Source organism: Rhinolophus sinicus, chromosome 4 (genome assembly GCF_057876585.1).
Source record: "Rhinolophus sinicus isolate RSI-liver-muscle chromosome 4, RSI-T2T, whole genome shotgun sequence".
NCBI classification, from domain to species: domain Eukaryota; kingdom Metazoa; phylum Chordata; class Mammalia; order Chiroptera; family Rhinolophidae; genus Rhinolophus; species Rhinolophus sinicus.
In genome coordinates, this window is record NC_142504.1 from 15,491,069 (window position 1) to 15,508,604 (window position 17,536).

General features: G+C 44.9%; 1 long non-coding RNA gene across 2 annotated transcripts in view; it reads left to right on the forward strand.

Moving 5' to 3' along the window:
* Window positions 1-6,541: 6,541 nt before the first annotated feature.
* The window catches only part of LOC141573093 (uncharacterized), a 68,573-nt gene continuing 57,578 nt past the window's right edge, over window positions 6,542-17,536 (forward strand). For both annotated transcript variants that reach the window (XR_016021037.1, XR_016021036.1), the window contains exon 1: window positions 6,542-6,707. This is a non-coding gene — a long non-coding RNA (uncharacterized LOC141573093). The remainder of the gene's footprint in view (window positions 6,708-17,536) is intronic.

Here is a 17,536-nt window from a genome sequence, read left to right on the forward strand (position 1 = left end):
CCTCTCTCTGAGCATAATTATAATACAGTGTCTTCATAGGTTGAAACCATAACACATTGCTATTTTTATAGGTGAGAAAGGGTCAAACATTGGCAATTGATATGGTACAGTCTAGTATAGTAGTCAATCATTCCGCAGGTACTCACGTGCCTCCAGTATGCATTAGGCCAACTGGGAGATGAAACGATGAGAAAGCCATAGTTCCCCTTGGAGTCTCTAATCTATACACCACAACTTGAGTACCAGGTGGCAAGTGATTCCTCCTTCAGGGGTGCAAGAGTAGCACCCTGACTTGGAGAAGGGGGCTGTGCTTTCAATGGTAACTTCTTACACTGTTGCAGTGCCTAAAAGTTCACAGACTCCCATTACAAAGCTCCAGCCCCAAGAAACTTTGGTTTCCCAATGTCTCCTTGGTGTTCAAAGTACTTATCTAACATTCCTGTTTTCCCCTTATGTTTATACCTCTGCTTTCCCATCTGTTTCTGCTATTCCTTCCTCCTGAAATGTTCTTTCCTCTCACTTGAAAGGCAGTCAAGTGTAGTGGTTAAAAGCGTGGACACTGGACTCATATTGTCTAGGTTCAAATCCCAGCTCTCCACTTATTAGGTGTGCAACTCCTGGCAAGCTGTTTGAGCTCTGCATGCCCTCCTGTAGAGGACAGATAATATTAGTGTACCTTCATAGGACTGTGCCTGTTAATAAGTCATTAACTTATTAAGTCATTAGAGCAGGGCCTGATGCAGAGCAGAGGAAGCATGCAATACTTGTTTATTCTTATGTCATCTGCACGTGCAAATCTCACTTACCTTTCAGGGCTCCAGGCAAGGCCCACCTTTCACCCAATGCTTCCTCCAGTCTCCCTAGTTGCAAGTTCTCTTTCCCGTCTCTCGTTTTCCACAGCACATTTGTAACTGTTGCCTGACCCTTTTAAGTTTCATTAGCATCGAAGTCGAATACAGTGTCAACTTAAGAACGTCCAAACCTTATAGAGAATGTTTATAAACATTTATTTGAGCCAAACAGAAGATACTCCCGGAAGCGAGATCTCGAAAGACTGAGACAAATGCTTCTGAGAATAACAGTTTGCAGTTTTCTTTCATGCATTTGAGATGAAGGAGGGAATGTCAGGAAGATTACATGAAGGTGAGAGAAAGCAAGAGGAGGACGGGGATAGGATTACCTCTTGCTTGCTTTAGCAGCAGGGCCTGACAGGGTGGTCATGTATCGGAAGCAGGGGTCTGCAAGGCGACATTTCAAAGGTGTGTTCACCTAAATGCACAGAATCAATGGACAGGGCTTGCTGAAGGCAAAGATATGCCTTTTAGTTATGAAGTTGTACGCTTGGTACGTGACTCCACACCACGACCTGTCCAGTTAGGAATTTATGATCAGATCACCCTGTGAGCTTACTTTCCATAGAACTCCTTTTTTCGTCTATAACTGCAGTGCAGTTCTGAGCTACTGCAGACTCCACAGGTGAACGACATGGTCCTCAGTAAAATTGCCCTCACTTCAGATTCAGACACTAGCTGTGCTGCAGGAGGTTCCCAGGCCACCTGCACTTCTGACCAACTGGCTACAAATTCAGGGGTTCCCACGACGCCTTCAGGTTTGGTAATTGGCTAGAAGGACTCACAGAAGTCAGGAAAGCACTATGGTTATGATTACAGTTTTAATACAAGGGACATAAATCCGGACCAGCCAAGTGAAGAGACACATAGGGCGAGGGTGTCAAACGCAGAGCTTCCTCGTCCTCTCGGTGTGGACTCGGGATGTATCATGCTCTAGGCATGATGTGTTCACCAACCAGGAAGCACACCCCAGCTTTGGCTGTCCAGTCCAGGATTTTGCTTGGAGTTTCAATATGCAGGCAAGACTGATTGAATAATTGATCATGTGATTGAACTCAATCTGCAGTCCCTCTTCCTTTCCTGGAGATCAGGTTAGTATCACCTGGACCAAAGCCTCACCCCTCTAATCACATGGCTGGGTCTTTCCATCAGGAGTCATCTCGTTATCATGGAGTCAGATGTGGTCCGGGGGCCCACCATAAATAACAAAGGCACTCCTGTCACTTGGAAAATTCCAAGGGTTTAGAAACCCCCACCCAGAAACTGAGGACAAAAGCCAGACACATTCTTTGCTACAGAATAGCAGCCGCATCTGATGCACCTTTGAATCTCCTCCTGTGCCTAGTACTATGCTTTGCACATAATAGGCACTCACATTTACTAAAAGAATGGGCAAACATGGGCTTTACACAGGATGGATTATAGAGACTGGTTAAGACTATTGTAATAGACCTGGCATTATTTCATTGGCTCTTTCAATATTCTGTTGCTATGGAAGCTAAAAGTAGTCTTAAGTGTGAAGAACTTTGGCATTCAATTGATTAAAATAAATAGCTTGTAATAATGTTGCAAAGAGGGATTTTACTCAATATTGCCATTAATAATACTCTCTTGATCTTTGAGATTGCTTATCATGATGGCCTCCTCACAACATCTACACCCCATGGTACTGGCGATTTGCTTCAAAATAAGCCTGGAAAGGATGGGGGAGGACAAATGAAATAAGAAAGTTCATGATTTATAATTTATTAGAACTCATGACAGGTGATGGATTTCATTATACCCTTTATATAATTTTTTATATCTACTTTACAGAGTGTATTTACACTATATTCTTTTTCTTTTTGTATATTTGAACATTTTTCATGACAAAGAGTTAAAAATAAATAAATCTTTGTCTCCAAAACTGAAGACCTCATGCAAAGTGGTATGCAATGACTTGGGGGGGCCATTCTGCCTTCAGTAGTGAGTCTTAAAAACCAGTACTCCACCCAACTGATGTGTCGTAGAATCTAACATCCAAAGGCACATGAAAGCGCTGACGTGTAGATGCCAGGTGTCACTGCTGCCTCAAAGACCATTCTTGCCCATCCTCTTCAACTCACTTGGCACCAACTTCATTTTGCAAACTCTATGCAAGCCAACCCTCTCATTGGAAACAGTGATATTTAAGGTACACCTGAGTTCTGATAATTGCTTCCAAATGCTTCAATTAGAGTCAAGAAAATAGAACTCCTCCCCCCCCCCAGAAAAAGACAAAGCCGTTTATTTTGGGGGGAGACTATGGGATCAAAGATGGAAGTCAAAAATAACGTGACTGTCAGGACTGTTGCAGGACTCTGAGATCCAGCCCCTCTGGACTGTGACTAGATGGACAAACCTTATGAAATGACAGAAGACAAGTCAGGGGAACAAAGAATGTGATTCTTCAGCATTGAAATCAACACTGTGATGAATTGGAGAAGGAACAAATTCACTTCGGCTGGCTGGATAGTTATGAAACACGTATCTCTGTTCCTAATACAGAAGGTGCCAAAAAAAATGGCTGACTCTGGGGACACACAGAGGACAAGCTGCAAGAAACTTTTGGAGGTACTTGCCAACCTAGCGGGTACAAAATTGTGTCTCAGTTTAGTCTTAAATTGCATTTCCTGGTTACTAATGAGGCTTAACATCTTTACCTATGCTTACTGCCATTTGTTTTTCTCCTGTGAAATGCCTGCTTATAGCATTTACTCATTTTTTTTTCCTAATAGGGCTGTCTTTTTTCTATGATTTTGTATGTGTTCTTTATATACTAAGAAGTGTTCTTTACCATTTATGAATGTACTGATCTTTCAATTTTTAGATACATGGCATTTAGAACTGGAAGGATGTTGCAAAATGCATAGTTCATCCCTCTCATATTACCGATAAGAAAAACTGAAATGCAGAGAGGTAAAGAAACTCACCCCATATCACAATTTCTTTTAGAACCAGTGCTGAGATGAGCACCTGAACTTTTTAACCCCAAATTAAATTATTTTCCTATTATACTATGATAACCTCCTTTCTTAATTTGTCTCATTTTTATTTACAAAATTTTAAGTGCCCAAGTAATACATGTTCATGGGAGAAAAACCAACATGAGCAAAAGGAAGAAAGAAGAAAATCAGCTTTAATCCCACCCTCCAATGCAACAATTGTTTATAGTCTGCATTTCCTTTCCGGATAATAACGATAATAATTATTATGGAATGCTTACTATGGGCCAATTAGTATGGAGTGCTTACTATGTGCCAGGCACTGTTCTAAGCACTTTTCATGCATTGATTTGTTTAATCTTCTCCACAACCTTATAATGCAAATTATCACCATTATCCTGAGTGGGGCAGGCAGAAGGATCACCTCCCAAAGATGCCCACGTCCTAATCCCAGGCACCTATGGTTATGTCACACTACATGGCACAGGAGAATTAAGGTAGCAGATGGAATTATGTTGCTAATGAGTGGACCTTAAAATAGGGAGATTATCCTGATTACCTAGGTGGACCCACGTAATCACAAGTGTTCTTAAGTGTGGAAGAAGGAGTCAGAAGAATCCTGTGAAAGTGATACAATCTATGCAAGATTCTATCAGCCATTGCTGGCTTTGAAGTTGAAGGAGGGGGAATCCTGAGCCAAGGAATGCAGGCAGCCGCTAGAAGCTGAAAAGGGAAGAAGACAAATTCTCCCCCAGAGTCTCCAGAAAGGAATGCAGCTCTGGAGACACCTTGATTTTAGCTTATCGAAGTAGACAGAATAATGGCGGAAAAGATGTCCACATTCTGATCTCTGGAACTTACGAATATGTTACCTTACAAAGCAAAAGAAACTTTGTAGATGTGCTTAAGAACCTTGAGATGCTGAGATGATCCTGGATTCTCCAGGTGGGCCCAATGTAATCACAAGGATCCTTTTAAAAAGGAGGCAGGAAGGTGAGTCAGAGAGGAGGTGTGATGGCAAGAACAGAACTCGAAGTGCTGTGCTTTGAAGATGGAAGAAAGGGCCACGAGCAGGTAGCCTCTAGAAAAGGTAAGCAAATTCTCCACTTAAACCTCTGTGGGGAGTCTGACCCTGCCCACGTCTTTATTTTGGCACAGTGAAACTCATTTTGGACTTCTGACCTCTAGAGCTGTAAGATAATAAATTTGTGTTCTTTTAAGCCACTGTTTGTGGTAATTTGTTACAGCAGCAATGGGATACTAATACATTTCCTTTAAAGCCGACCAAAGCCACATACCTAGTTAGCTGTGGAGAGAGATTTGAACTCAAGCCACTGGGCTCCAGAACTCATATCCTTTACCACTATGAGATGTAGATAGAGATTTAAGTAGTACATACATTTCCATAAGTGCAAATCTTCCACATTATTTTAATACCCACTTAGCACAACCATATTAAAATTGTGTTCCGCTGAATAAATATATCATTACCATGTTTTATTTACTAAATCCCCTATTATTGGATACTTAGGTTGTTTCTAATGTTTCAGTATTCTAAATTGGCAATGATAAACATCTTTCTAGCGATACTAATAATTTCTTTAGGAAAAACTCTTAGAAATGCTAGGTCAAAAGAAGGGCATTTTTAAAAAATGGCCAAATTACCCTCCATAAGGTCACACTAGAATAAAATTTAAAAGAAAATAAAACACATAACTAGAGCATGAACATATCTACCTTCTGTTTCTGCAACACTTCTGGTATTTATTTTTCTTATCTATGGTATATACTCGACTTAATTGTATTTTTGTTTTTGAAGGTTTTATCTGTAGTATTTTCTCTTCTGTAGACTCATAGGTACTAGAGAGTATTTAGTTTACCCCTTCATTTATAGGTAAAGTCCCTGCAGCCCAGAAAGGTCAGCAGGCTAGAGGTGGGGCATTTCTGTTCAGAACCCACTGGTCTGACTCCAAGTCCAGCATCCTTCCATATCTGCTGCAAATGTCATGAAGATAGTCCCCAAGTGATACCATTATTGATTATTTTTTTCTGTAAAGTATGCCAGAAATCTCTTGTCCTCATTGATCAGAAGCATATTTTAGGGGCTATAGATTAATAATCCATATATCCAGTATCAAAGATAAACTCCAGCCCTTTCTTGGAATTGAGCCTATTTTAATTTTCTCATTGTGAAATTTGGTAGGATTGATGGCAGACAGTAATCCCCTCCCCCCATAATGTTTTATGTAGGAGTTTTTAGAGCAGACAATCCGTTTTCCATCATCACCTTTTTTGGCCTTAGAATGTATCATTCTCTAACTTGGTTTGCGTGTTACTCAATAGCACTAAGGCTACTTTGTCCTGGAATCTGATGTACACACCGGTGTACAAACTCCTTCCCTCTCTCTGAAGCAAACATGAAATAGGAAAACACACTGCCGTTTTCTGACTGACCTCAATCGCTGAGAGTGGACCCCGCACGTTACATCAGCAGGCCGGCTCCATTACACTGCCCTGCGCTGTGCTCGAGCTACTGAAATATTGATTTTTACAGAGCCGGCGCACACACACTGAAAAATCAATATTCCAGTGCACACAACAGAACAGGCGGCAGAGCCAGCACCAACTCGGGGGAGGCCCAGCAAGCACTGCCGGCAAGCCTTGGACAGGAGGGGGTGGGGGGCGGGAGGAGACAATGCCCAGGGAGAGGCCCCTGCAAACCCGGGAAGGGTCAGATAAACAACCGAGTGTGGAGACAGAAGAGAAAGGGGAGTGAAGAGAAATATCCTTGAGAATAAAACAGTTGGAAGGAGCAATGATTTATCTTTCCATAGGGGGAAATAGGGAGAAGGAGAGAGTAAATTAAGAAGAGAGGATGGGAAGAATTTTACAGGTAAGACTCTTCCCATGAAAATTCCTTTTGCTTTTCTGGATCATTTGGTCGGACTTATGGGTAAATTATAAAGATGATATTTTATTACACGAAGGAAAATAATAGGCCAATTCTAGGAAATACTTATATATTTTTAAAATGTAGCCCCTTTCCTTTCTCTTGGTGACTAGAAGCTGGCAGATCTTTGAGTAACCAACCATCCAAGAGTTAGTTTTTACCCTATAGGCTCTACCTTTGCAATGCTGTTACTTTCTTTTCCTTGGGGAAGGCGGAGGAGGGAAGGAAGACATCCAGGTCATGGGGCCATTCATCCATTTGCTTTCTTTCTAGAAAAGCACTTTCTTTGACGTGTTTAGGGAACCACGTTAAGAATTGGTTCCTTTTACATGCCCCGTGAGTTCTCAGGAAATTCTGAGCTCCCGGAGTCACACTTCCATCCAGATGTGGGAGGAGAACGTGTCCTGGGTTCCACTCTCAGCAGAAGTCGGGTGGAGACGGACTGGCCTTTCGGTTAAGTCCTCATAGACGTGTTTTTTTTAAAAAAAAATCAGAACTGGCACTTTTAGTTAGCATTCTGCCCCCTTTTTATTTTGGGGGCCACTGGGTAGGCAGTTAATTAAAAGGGAGTACTTTTTAACCCCGATGAATTCTTGATTTTTGCTTTGTCCTAGAATTCTCTTACCGGGAATCTCGCTATTAGTTCTCTCAACTCCCTGCCACAGGAGGAAACTGCCTTCCCCAAGGTTTGCATTTCGTTCTCTGCCCCGCAGGCAACGTCGCCGCTTCCTCTTCCCCAGCTCAGAAGAGACCTGGGCCCAGCCTGGGCTCGGGTCGGTTCTGGTGGAAAGGGCTCGGGAGGAGGCGGGAGTTCAGAGGCACCTGGCAAAACGCGGGTTTCCTAGGTCCGGTGGGGCTGCCGGATGACACGGTCCCGCAGACCACCGGGAGGCCGAAGGGGCAGGGTAGCAGTGGGGGTGAGCAGGGAGGCGAGCAGGGAGGCCAGCAGGGGGGCGGGGCAGGACGCGGAGCCAGGTGGCCACCTGGAGCGCCCCGCCCCTCCAAGCCCCACCCCCGGCCGGGCCAGCGAGCCTAGCCTCCGCCCCCGCCCCTCGCGCTACCGCCCACTCCCGCCCCTCCCCCCTCCCCTCACGGCCTGTCTATTTGCATAAGGAGGCGGCTCTAGGGCCCGCCCGGGGCGCACGTGACCCCTGGGGAGGCGGAGGGAACCTGCTGACTTGACATGAGCCGCTGTGCGGCTCCTCTTGGCGCGGAATAGCGAGAGCAGCCGTGACCTCCGACCCCGCCCGCCGGCAGCCAATAAGAGCGCAGGTCGTCTCCAAACCCAAAATTTCCACGTCGGCAAAAGTCAAGATGGAAGGGAGCGGAGCGGAGCGCGAGGGGGGGAGCCCGCCGGGGAATGCCTGGCGGCCGGCGCTGGAGGAACAGGCTGGGGAGCCTGCGGCGGGCGCAGAAGGGGCCACGCGGGAGGGCGCCCCGGCCAAGGGAGGCCGGAGCGCGACCACCCGCCCCCAGCCCCAGGTGCCTCTGCGCTCCCCGCACTTCGCCAGCCGCTTGTGCACCCCAGCCGGGGGAACGCAGCCCACTGCATCTCCGACTCTGGCTCTGGGGAGTCATAGGGAAGGGGGTCGTAGGGGAGGGGACGGTGGCGGGAGGTTGGCGGGGAGAGGTGGGGAAGACACTTTCCAGACCTGTTGCACGGGTGCAACAGCTGTTCAGGTGCGGTATGTAGGGGGAGGGGGCTGTCGGTGTTGGGAAGGAGTGGCAGCCGGTACTGCAGGGGCAGGGTTGCAGGGCAGGGGCTAAGAGCAGAGAGGCAGTGTTGGGGATACTGTGCAGGGGGAGGTTGCGTGCAGACTGGGTCCGCGGCAAGCCTTTTGCCTAATGGGGCAGGGAGAAGCCCCACAGAGTGGGTGGGTGGAGCGGAGGGGAGAGGACTGCATAGACGCGAGTTCTGGGGCTGGGTGCGGACATCGGGCAGACCGGAATAAAGTGGTGGGAATGGCTGGGGGAAGGGGCGAAGCAGTGGAGGCCCCGCAAAGCCTTGCTTTCCTGGGCTGTCCCATCTGCCGGGCATTTCCCAGGCCTGTATTCGCCCCCCCCCCCCCTTTAACTCTTCCAGCTCCGAGAATTCGTCCTCGTGCGATCCCCTCCCCCACCAACTTTCCAGATGGGGAGGTAAAAAGTTGCCACAAGTTAAATGGAGTGAGTTAGCAGCTTGCAAAAGTTTAAATAACAGGACCGAGGAAGAAGCGGGATTCGACCGGGAAGGGGTTCTAATTTGGGATGGGTGGTAGGAGGGGGAGGTAGTGATTCCTATATCCCGTTTGCTGTGACATTGCGACCAGAATTTGTCGAACCGGGTTGTTAATACACCATTTCTGCTGGGCATTTGCCCCTGCTGACTGCGGCAGTAACTTTCCATAATTAATGACCCGTTCCATTATCGGTCGCATCCTGAGCTAAATTGCTTTTAATGAGTTATTCTTCTTTGTCTTAGCTGGGGGTGGGGGGAGCACACCTGCAGGAAGAAGCTTCTGGAGGAAGACAGCCTGTTTGGTCTTTTGAGGCAAAGTTCTGAGACACTCCGACTCTGTATATGATAGAAGTCAGTGCACTACAGAACTTTGTCTCTAGAGACTGTGGTCGCCCGCCGCTGCCACCACCACGGCCTCGAGGGCTTTGGATGCCTTGGGACACCGGGCAGGGTAAACCTGGTGGCCACGTCACTGCGCCTTTCCCTTGGGGGAAGGGCGATTGGGGGGGGAGGGGGATGTTCAAAAGCTGCTCCAGGAACTTGATCTACCTTTGAAGCTGGTGGGTTAAAACACGTAAATGGGAACAAAATCGTCCCAAATGTCCCATACTTCATCTTACCCTGGTGGACTCCTGACTGCAGTTTTTTGGTTTAAACAATAAAACCTTTGGGCTTTTCAAGGTTATTTAAAAGGTACTCAAAAGACCGGACTAACTGAGCTAGGAGAGGAGAGCCACAGATACAGCAGTGGGTGTGTGGGTGTTTAGTGCCTTACAGGAATTTAAATTCTCTACCCTAGAAGAAGGAAATGTATGTAGGAAAGTCATAGATAATGGTCCTTTTACTCAAGTGACCTGCTATGTAGGTAAGTGAGCTCCTGCAAGGATTGAGTTTGGCGATCTCGTGTCAATTCGGTTTCTGATTTAGGTCCAATTCACTCTTTTTTTTTTTTAATTGGTTTTGAGATGGGTTGGTATTTACACTTTGGGGCAGTAGAGATACTTTACATGGAGACACTGCTCTTCTCCTCATCCCCACTGGAATGTGGCTTTGGGTTGGTGCGTTCCTGTCCATAGCCTGCTCTGTGCAATGGGTCAGTGACTGGTACTGGAATCCAGGCCTGTTCCATCGACATTGCCCTATTTTGATTTTATGAGCTTTTGGCTGGAGAGCTGATTGATCCAAAGGATTATAAAAACTTATTAACAAAGGCATTTATCCAACAAATATTTATGGAGTGCCTGCTGGGTGCCAGGCACTGGGCACAGGGTGGTGAGCAAAAAGGAAATGGTTCCGGTGCCATGTTGCTGACAAGTGAGGAAGGGACACACTTTTGACATAATTTGTGGGATGCTTTGAAGCTTTGGGATTGTCTGTGTTTCAGAGGTCCTTGATTGTAAAAAAGAAAAACAAAAGAACACAACCATCTTTCTACTTGGTTATATTCCAGTTGGCTTATTGGGATGGGTGATAATAGAGGAAGGATCAATTGTGGGGGAAAGTAATGAATTGCTGGATATTAGAGCTGAACGGTAGCACTTAGCAGTTGCTTTTCACAGGAATAATGTGTCCTGATCCTAAGCAGCCTGTGTATTCTCTTACGTGGCTGTCACCCATTCTCCCACCTCTCCGCCAGGGACTGTTTTTGCTTCAGTTCCTGAATCCTTTACCCCAAAGATGTCTGAATTATGTTTGTGCAGTAAAATAAAGCGACTCAAACTCATGTACTTGTATTCATTTGAGATGTTAAGATGTGCTTACTTGTAAAAAGAATTCTTTTCCCTGCTTTCTGTGTCTAAATGGGTCTATTCTGAAAAATACTGACCTCCAACAAAACTTGAAACCAACTTTGCAAGAGACTGCTTGTGGCTCTGAGGGTGTGGCTGGAGTGGTTCACTGGGAGAGCCGTCATCCAAGCAGAGATGAGTGCAGTCTCCACAGAAGGATAAGGTTTGGAGCTCCTGCCATGATTGTGTCTGGTTTGACTTGATGCTTAAATGATTTGCTTAGAAATCCTTCACTTTGTCTCCCACCTGTGACTACTGGTGAGTGAAAGGACTAACAAGACAGGCTGTGGTTTACTCTAGTGCTATATAGATGAGGGAGTAGGAACTAGGAAAATTAGTCTGGAGGTTCTTACTGTAAAGCTTGCCTTGTCTCAGATCTCAGTCATCAGACCTGTGTGTTGTTGCCTCCTGAGTATCAGGTGTTACTCTAGATGCTAAGGATGTAGCAATGAGGAAAATAAGCCCCAAATCCCAGTCCTCTTGGAAGTCATTCTGCCAGAGGCAGATAATATAAAACAGGAGGGTGGAAAACACGCCAGGAAAGCGAGAACAGCACTGGGGAGGCGGGGTGCTGTTAAGACTGGGGTCACCATCACCAGCAGCCTGCTTTGTGTGGTCTAGGCCCTCCTGTCTTCATTTTTCAACATTCCAGGTGAATAAACCAAATAATAGGTACAATGGAAACTATCGCTGAACATTGGTAGCCTTTGTGGGCTTTTTCTTTTTTTAAATTTTGTTGGAGAATACTGGGGGACAGTGTGTTTCTCCAGGGCCCATCAGCTACAAGTCATTGTCCTTCAATCTAATTTTGGAGGGTGCAGCTCAGCTCCAAGTCCAGTTGTCATTTACAATCTTTAGTTGCAGGGGGCACAGCCCACCATCCCATGCAGGAATTGAAACAGCAACCTTGTTGTTGAGAGCTTGCGCTCTAACCAACCGAGCCTTCCGGCTGCCCCTCCGGAAGCTCAGTGGCAGCTTGTCTTCAATCTAGTGGAGAGTGCAGCTCACTGGCCCATGTGGGAATCGAACCAGCAACCTTGTTGTTCAGAGCTCACACACTAACCAGCTGAGCCACCAGGCCGCCTCTGTGTTTTTTAAAGAGCATTTTTTAAAAATTTTTTTATTGGGGAACTGTTTTTCCAGGACCCGTCAGCTCCACGTCAAGTCATTGTTTTCAATCTAGTTGTGGAGGGCGCAGCTCGCTGGCCCATGTGGGACTCAAACTGATGACCTGGGGTTTATGAGCACTGCGCTCTAACCAACTGAGCCACTGGCCACCCCAACACTTATTTTCAAGTGCAAAGTTTGGGAAACATGGGTGCTGGAAAATCTTCCATGCGGGGCTAGGGAACCACATTGCTTGTTCCTCACCTGTATGTCATGTCCAATCCCATCTTCGAGCAGCAAAATTGTAGGATTCTAGATAACCTTGCATTTTTCTAAGAGTGTTTATTCCAAAGAACTCCCAAGTGCTCTCAAACTGTCTTTGAATAGTGGGGCGGGGGGGAAGTGGACACATATTTTTTGGGATCCCCAGGAGCCAGCGGAGTCCACCAGCTGGTTAACGTGATTTCAGGAACCACATTTTTGCTTAACTCATTATTTGTCTTAACCGTGTGGCTGTCTGCATAGGGCGATTTCATGGATAACCACTATAGACACAGAGAAAAATTATAAATACAAAAGCTATGGGCAGGAAATAAAAAAGGCAGACCTCAATTGTTCACACTGCTCTATGTGATATGGAAGGAATAAAAATCTGTGTCACTTGGGTAGCACTGGAGAAAGCAGATGGAAGGACAGTGATGTCAGCAGACCCGTGCAATATTAGACAGAACTCATGATTTTGATCTGTGAATTCATTACAGGGGCAGTAGGAGCGCTAACTGGCTTTACCACGGCAGAAAGCCACTCCTGAAATGACTTCTCTGCTTTGTGCCTCAGATATGCCTTTTTTTCCATGTAATAGGAAAAATGCAAAAAATAGTAGCTAAATAGTACTCAATCTGTGCTAGGTTCTGTTATAAGCCTTTACGTATGTTAAATCATTTGCTCTGAGGTCAGTACTGTTAATATTCCCATCTTACAGATAAGGAAACTGAGGCATAATAGCTTGCCCAAGGCACACAGCTAGTCAGTAGCTTTAGAAGGAAGGTACAGATATAGGCAGTCTGGATCAGAGTTTATGACCTTAGCAGCTATGCAGTACTGGGTATCACTCAGTTATCTGATTCCAGCAGAGTACAAAGCCTGGGTGTCTAGGCTCAAAGTTAAAAGTACTGAACATAATTAGGGCTTAGCTCAATGCAAACCTTCAGTCTGTCCTTAGCATGTGAGGTTGGTTTCCAGGGCCCTGTGGTAGCATGGCTGTGGGGATTATTTTGCTATTTTGAGTCTACTGACCACTTTTGCCACTGGACAGAACTGAATGCTGAGAAAACAGTTTCTTCAAAAAATGTTCTTGATACAAGAAAAGCGATAGAAGCAGAAAATTACTAAATTGTATTCATGCATTTCCTTAACAACCTTTGAGTTCCTACCATGTGAAAGCCCCTGGATGTAAGCAGTTTCAGGTAGTGTGAAATGCACAGGGTGCTGACCACTACCGCTAACTCATCCTGGGATATCTAGGAAGGCTTCCCAGAGGAGGCAGTAACAAAGTTGAATATTGAAGGATGAGTAGGTGAATGAAGGGTGGAGAGGGCATTCTATCTAGTTCAAAGGACCTGCAAGTACAGACTCATGGAAATGTGCAACTGTATGGTGTGTTTAGAAGTCAGGAAGTCCTCTGGCCGGCGTTAAACATTTGTAAGTGAGTGACAGGAAAGGAGACTAAGGAGATTGTCGGGTAAACCATGAAGGGCCTTGTGTGTCATGTTAAAAAGTTTGAACTTCATCCTGAAAGCCATGGTAAGCACCTAAAGGATCTTAAGCAGGGAAGTGGCCTGATCAGCTCTGCTTTTTTGGAAAACGTATTCTGGCAGCAAAGGGAAGAGTGAATTGTTTGAAGGTGGACTAGCCAGTTGTGAAACTATTAAAGTAATGCAGAGAGATGGATGAGAGCCAGTGGGATGCCCAGGAGGGGTGTGGAGGGGCTTAGATGAAAGCAGGAAGACAAGCTGGCCTAGGGCAACACTCAGAACTTCCAGGAGACCCTGATCCAGAGGCCCTTACATACATTTTGCTGCTGGTACTCACCCAGGGAATAAAATTGGCACTAAACTGCATTGTGTGTGATATTTCGAAATATTAAACTTGTTTGGCTATAATCCCAGGTTAATTCTGGAAGTGTAATATTGGAAACATCTCTTTAACCCTTTATGGCATGAAGGAGATTTTACCCTTGTCAAATCTAAGAAGTCAACGAATGTAAGATGCACCGTTATTTATGTACCGCTAAGAAAGAGTGCTGCCAATTAAACTATGACACAGTACTTATGTATCACTAAGATTTTCACATTTTCTTAAATTTTAGATTGGTTTAGATACAGATTTTTAAAAAATCAGAATCCCAGCAGGAAACAAAGAGTACCCTCAAAAGGTGGGGGCAGTGTAGATGGTTTGATGCAAGAATATTTACAAAGGGTGTGGATGGGGTGAGGGAAACCAACCAGGAAGAGTGAGGCGCCCTGGGGCTGGTAGCAGTGGGAAGCAGGTACCACTCCCAGGCTGCCAGGGGTAAGGAACAGACCCTGAAGGGAGCCCAACAGGAGCTATGGCCTCTGCCATAGGTGGAGAAAGGCAGCTATTGCCAAGCACAGCCCAGCAGGGAGGGAGCTGGGGAAGGGGGTAAATACCCCCACCTCTCCAGGCTCCTGCCATTGTTTCCTATTGGCTGAACCCAACTGGAAGCCAGAGCAAGGGGCCTTGCCAATGCAGTCCACAGAGGTCAGCCTCCAGGCGTAGGAAAGGGTGGAAAGTGCATCTGAAGGGTCAAATACAGTCAAAAATGGCCAGAACAGAGTTTTTTGTCTTGTGTCACTTCTGTGCCTATGTAACAAGGAAAACTATCAGAGTAATAAATTGCTTGAAGTAGTGCTTGATATTTTCATCTTCAGAGTCCTCAAATGTCTAATCTTTTCACAGTCTTATCATCTGTGCCATCAAGAGCACAAGTGAAGATGCAGAGATCCTTAGAAGGGTGCCCCACTATTGTCTCTGCATCCTAGCCACTGACACGTGTTCTTCAAGGTTGATGCTGGGCCTTTTTAAAAAAAGTTATGGTAAAATATATATAACATGAAATTCACCATTTCAACCATTTTTCAGTGTACATTTCGGTGGCATTAAATACACTCAAAGTGTTTGTTGTACAACAATTACCATCATCTATCGCTAGAACTTTTTCACCGTCCCAAAATGAAACTCTGTGCCCATTACACAATAACTCCACCTAATACTGACCTTACAAGAAGGGACCAACAGAAGATTTTCAGATTGAATTTGTCCAAAGGTAGAAAATGGCATTGAGTTGATGCCTGCTGCCTGGCTGACAGCACTTAAAAGGCGTTATCAGTTGTAAGATGCATGCTAATTTCAGAGAGATTAAATGTGGAAAAATATGTTGCTTAGCATCAATGAAATATGATGAATCTCTCTGGAGTAGCGCTCACAACCGGCTTCCATGAATGGGTTTCAGGTGGGCTAAAATATTGTTCTCTTCTGTCCTTAGGGAGGCCAGATAGGAAGTAGGGCAGCTGGAACCGTTAGGCTGGAAACTGTTGGCTTTGAGTAACATTATCCACTTACCCCCGTGAGCCCTAAAATATTACCATTCACTATGTGTCATGTGATATGAAAAAGGCTAGGAAAGCACAGCTTTGGGAGATTCTCATCTTTAGTCTGGCCAGATTTCTGACTCTATATTTCATACAGTATTACGTGTGTGAACCAGAAGGTAGGAAATACTGATGCAAGAGCTGCTCAAATGTGCTTGGACTAATGTATTGGTAAAGCTCCCATTCCAGAGCATGAAAAACATACCTCCAAAACCTTGATACCCTCTTTGCATTCCTGCAGTGAAGATGTTAAACAGAAATGACTTTAGGGTGCTTATCAGCATAGAATCCACGCATACCCTTTCAACCAGCAATTCCATTTGTAGTGGTTAGGACAGTTTTGGTTCTATGTACTATAAACCCAAACTCAACCGGCCGAAGGGAAAAGTAACTTATTTCACTTTACAAGAAGTCCAGAGGAAGGGAAGCCCCAGAGCTGGTTAATTCAGCAGCTCACCAGGGCATTAAGCGTCCCGATTGGTTCCGTCTTTCCCATCTGCCACCCTCAGCCTCTTCACCTCATTCTCAGACTAGGTCCTGTCGTGGCTGTGTGAAGGCTGCATATTCCAGATGTGACAGAAGAATGTTCTTGAGCCCCTTGTTTTCTCAAAGCCCCAGCCGCTTTCTGCTATTTCCCATTGGGCAGAATGGAGTTGGATACCAGTCATTAACCAATGACTGTCAATGGGAATGGGACCATGTGACTGGCCTAGACCAATCAGGACTTAATTCTGACTCAAGAAATTGAGGTGGACTCTGAACCAAATAAATTTTGTTAGCAAAGAAGAGATGGGATAGGGGGAATCTTTTGGGTAGACAAAGGAAAGTGTCTTTTAAGGAGCAGTCTTAGAAAGCTGCAACTCCATGGTGATTGTTCACTCATTGCAGCATTATTATTATTATTATTATTATTATTTTAGAAATTCCTTTTATTTTTTTTTATTTTTTTTATTGGTTTCAGGTGTACAAAGCAACGTAATAGACATTTAAATCCCTCATAAAGTGATAACTCACCCTCCAAGCTACTACCCCTCTGACATCATATATAACTGTTACAATACCATTGACTATCTTCCCGATGCTGTACTCCACCTCCCATGACTGTATATACCTATATATTTAGTTATAGTTGACATTCATTATTATTCTACTTCAGCTTCAGGTGTATAGCACAGTGGTCAGGCATCTACACAGTCTATGACGTGATCCCCCGGATAAGTCCAGTGCCCATCTGGCACCTTACATGGTCTTTACAACATTGTTGATTATATTCCCCATACTGTATTAACTACCAATTTATATTTCTTAATGCCTTCACCTTTTTCACCCTGCCCTCAGCCCCATTCCCTTCTATCACCCTGGTAGATCTAGTACCTACTGGGTTTCCCTGAAGATAAAACCTAGATAGTCAGCTCTAATGCGCCTTTTGGAGCAAAAATTAATATAAGACCCAGTCATATATTATATTATATAAGACCTGCTGTTATAGTAAGTAAGACTGGGTCTTATATTAATTTTTGCTCCAAAAGATGCATTAGAGCTGATTGTCTGGCTAGGTCTTATTTTCAGGGAAACACGGTATTTGGCACCATACCTAGTTATTACAATATTATTGACTGTATTCCTCAGGGTATGCTATACCCTACGTCCCCATGACTATTGTATAACAACCAATTTGTACTTCTTAGTCCCTTCCCCTTTCACCCATCTTTTACCCCCCTCCCATCTTAAAGAAGTCCCTCTAAGAGTCCTTGTAATACTGGTTTGGTGGTGATGAACTCCTTTAGCTTTTTCTTGTTTGGGAAGCTCCTTATCTGTCCTTCAATTCTAAATGACAGCCTTGCTGGGTAGAGCAATGGCGTTGCTTTTCATCACTTGGAATATTTCCTGCCACTCCCTTCTTGCCTGCAAAGTTTCTGTTGAGAAATTAGCTGACAATCTTATGGGGGCTCCCTTGTAGGTAACCAACTGCTTTTCTCTTGCTGCTTT